The sequence below is a fragment of the Theobroma umbraticum genome, unplaced genomic scaffold (assembly GCF_002168275.2).
Source record: "Theobroma umbraticum cultivar Fairchild unplaced genomic scaffold, ASM216827v3 scaffold_55.0, whole genome shotgun sequence".
In the NCBI taxonomy this organism is placed as follows: Eukaryota; Viridiplantae; Streptophyta; class Magnoliopsida; order Malvales; family Malvaceae; genus Theobroma; species Theobroma umbraticum.
Genome location: NW_018397270.1, coordinates 183,827 through 187,893, shown reverse-complemented (window position 1 = coordinate 187,893; position 4,067 = coordinate 183,827).

Here is a 4,067-nt window from a genome sequence, read left to right as displayed (position 1 = left end):
TTGCTTGTCAGATGAGAGATAATTTCCAGCCAAAACTAAAACATAAAAGAAATACCGAGCTTAGGTTTAATAAATAGCGGTTGTAAGATTTGAGAGGGTATCCCAAATGATGTAATCCTCTCCTCGATGAATTATTTCTTTGTCTTGTCGAGCAAAAAATAAGAATTCACCTAACATTATGCCTTGATTTGTGTAACATACAAAATACCCTTTCAAGATACTCTTAAAGCACTTCGATGTCTCTTATTTCAAAATGTATTATTGGGTCTCTCAAACTAGTCATTACCATTAATCAACAAGTGCTTTCAAATATGAAAAGTCATAATTATTCTCAAATAATTGAAAAATAAAAAAAATATAAAAATTTCATGATTTAATTTAATTTAATAATAGTATAAACATTTGTTTCAATATTTATCAACTTAGAAAATAATACAAAAGACACATAATAACAAAAAATTAGAAGGCATATAATAAAAAGTCTTTTAAATTACAATTTTACAAGGCATTAAGAACATTCTATTAAAAAAAAAAACTAATCAAAACTAATCAAGAATTTGAAAATTCACATAGATTGTGGTTTTTATTATTATTTTTGATCCAAATCTATCATGTACTGTTTAAGTTTAAATAACCTATTACATATTTTTATTATAACTACTCGATAATCAAATTATATTTCATTCTTAATGTGACATTTAAAATTTAAAAACACATGTGGAGATAAAGAAAGACATGAAATTTTTGTACATTGTGTATTTATTTATTTTTGAAACATTTTTAGTTATTTTAGAAAAGGGAAAAGGAATTGTTAATATTGATGTCCATTCTAAAAGTGTAAAATAAAGGTATAGTGTCGAACAACGTATAATTGTTGAGTTCTATGTTGGCAAACTCAATGGAGCAAGTTATAGTGATCTTGTTACCAACATGATGTGTCCGATTATGTATTGGTGATGGGTGTACAACTAAGCTTGAATGCTAAAGTCTTGTGATGTGAACCCATTGTTGGGGATTTAAATCATACTAAGATAACTCATATGCAATAGAATATTATTAAAATTTTATTCCCCAAAGCCATGGATCAGTTTAATTGAAACTAATCTAAAAAACCATAAGAGAAATTTTGACATACCTGATAGTCTGCTTTCTTTGGTGGAATCCTTCTTAGCTTTTGGTTTTAACTTTTGTACACCAACTAGGATTGATCAAATCATAGCAGCACAGTTGTCCTACCTCTAATGGTGATACACACAGTGATTTGCTGAAGTCTCTTAACTAAGAGTGTGTGAATCCTTAAGTCGAAGTTTGTGCTAGCAAACTCTCAACCTTTTGAGCTCTCTTGTGTTTCTCTTTTTTGGCTGTGATCCCATCTTAACACATAAGAACGTAAAATAGAACTCTTCTCTATCTTCAAGAGGCAGTTAAGAGATTCTTTTATAGAGTGAATTGACTTACTTTATATCCAAAAAGGATTATAAAATGTTTTGGGCTAATTGGGCCTTTATTTAATACTCCATCAAATCATATTGGATTTAGCCCAATATAATTAGATTAAGCCTCTATAAAATCAATTAGATCACATGTAATTGAACTCAAATTAATTTCGACAATTCACCTTATATGTGTGACCTATTAGGTTTTCAACATGTTAGCAATAAATATAAATTAATTCAATTAAGAATTTATATTTATATTTATAGATCATGAGCGACATCTAGCAATACATCATGACCACCCAAATGTTAAGAGAGTCAATATGATTAGACTAACCTTTCAGTGCACAGTATCTCAATGTAATTCAATCTTTTCATCATATATCCTAGATAGATAAAAAGCTTGGCTTGATGTCTACTTTCTAACTTATCCATATTAGTCTTGCAGATTTTATATTGACCTATCAATATTGCCTTGGCCAAGGACTTTTAATCAATATAAGCTAGGAATAAATGAGATATGTCCCCTTCAAATCACTTGGGGTGATGAATCCTTTCTGGACTACTCATTCATTTTCGTATGCTTCATGCCATGCCCAAAAGCACCCTATTTAAGCATCTGGTCATCTTCAAACCCGTAGAGGTGGAATCAAAGCATGACAATTCATAGACAAGATAACTTCGGATCATAAGTCTAAAGATTACTTACACTGCTGACACATGAGAGTATTTCCATAGACACTTGAGTGAAATACCAAATGAAACTCTCATAGTGGGTTATGTTTAGTCAACTTGTTCCATAACAAGCACCCACATACTATCCCTAAGTATCTCACATACTTCAACCTATGAGATCAATTGCTTACTTCTAAAGTAAAGAGGCTTAGCATGTACTAGCCTTTGAGCATTATCAATGCCCTTATTCTTGACAATACAATGACTAGGAACATATTTAGGAACAAGACTTTAATGCATAAGAATCTCATAATTATAACATTTATAATTTCTTTGCAAGGCCATTATGTTCAAAGGACTTTATCTACATAAATCTCTCATAACTCTTTATAAATAAACTCATTGATAAAGAAATACCTCATACATTATATAAAATATCTATAATGTATTTAACATGAAATATGACTAATTAATATAGTGTTTTACAAGCACAAAATCGATTGGCTTGCAGGGCTTACACTAACAATCTCTCACTAGCACTAAAGCCAATCGCCTATGTATCTAATACCTAAGCCCTCCAAGTGACAATCATGTTTTTATTAGGATAGAACTTTAGTGAGAAGGTTAGCTAAGTTGTCCTTCGTGGGTACTCTCTATATTAATATCACCTCTTCCAATGATTTCTCTGATCAGCTGATAACACCACAATACATGTTTGGATTGTTGATGAGACCTCGGTTCCTTTGCTTGCACAATGGCTCCATTGTTGTCACAGTACAAGGTTACAGGATCAATAATGCTAGGAACCACACCAAGTTGAGTTACAAACTTCTTAATCCAAACTCCCTCTTTCGCTGCCTTAGACGTGAAGATGTATTTAGCCTCGACTGTAGAATCTACAATCGTTGCTTGCTTGGAACATTTCCAGCTAATAGCATCGCCATTTAAGGTAAATATAAACCCACTTTGCAATTTGCTGTCATCCATATCAAATTGGAATGAAGCATCTCCATATCCTTTAACTTGGAGTTCAGCCCCTCCATAGACCAAGAAAACATCCTTAGTTCTTCGTAAATACTTAAGGATATTTTTCACTGCAATCCAGTGCTTCTCACCTGGATTTGATTGGTATTTGCTCATGACACTCAGAGTATACGCCACATCTAGTCTAGTACATAACATGGCATACATGATTGATCCTATAACCGATGCATACAGTATCCTATCCATCCTCATCCTCTCATCTTATGTCTTTGGACACATATCCTTTGAGAGGTGCATGCCATGTGACAAAGGCAAGTGTCCCTTTTTGGACTCGTTCATGGTAAACCTCTTTAGCAGCTTGTCTATACAAGTGGATTGGGACAATCCTAATAGTCTTTTTGATCTATCTCTATAGATCCTTATTCTCAGAATATAGACCTCTTCTCCTAAATCCTTCATGGAGAATTGTTTGGATAGCCAGATTTTGATAGTTTGCAGCATCGGTATATCATTTTCTATTAATAGTATATCATCAACATAAAGTACTAAAAATACAACTGCTTGTCCATTTACCTTCTTATAAACACATGGATCATCAGGATTTTTGACGAAATCATATTCTTTAATAGTTTCATCAAATTTGATGTTCCAACTCCTAGATGCTTGCTTTAGCTTGTAAATGGGCTTTTTGGAGTTTGCATACTTTATGCTGATTGTCCTTTGATGTAAAACCTTTAGGTTGTGTTATATACACTTCATCTTGCAGATTCCCATTAAGGAATGTTGTCTTTACATCCATCTGCCATATCTCATAATCATAATATGCAGCAATAGCAAGCAAAATCCTAATGGATTTAATCATGGCTACAGGTGAGAAGGTTTCCTCATAATCGATTCCTTTAACTTGGTTGCAACCTTTAGCAACCAACCTAGCCTTGTACGTTTTTACATTACCATCCATGTTAGTCTTTC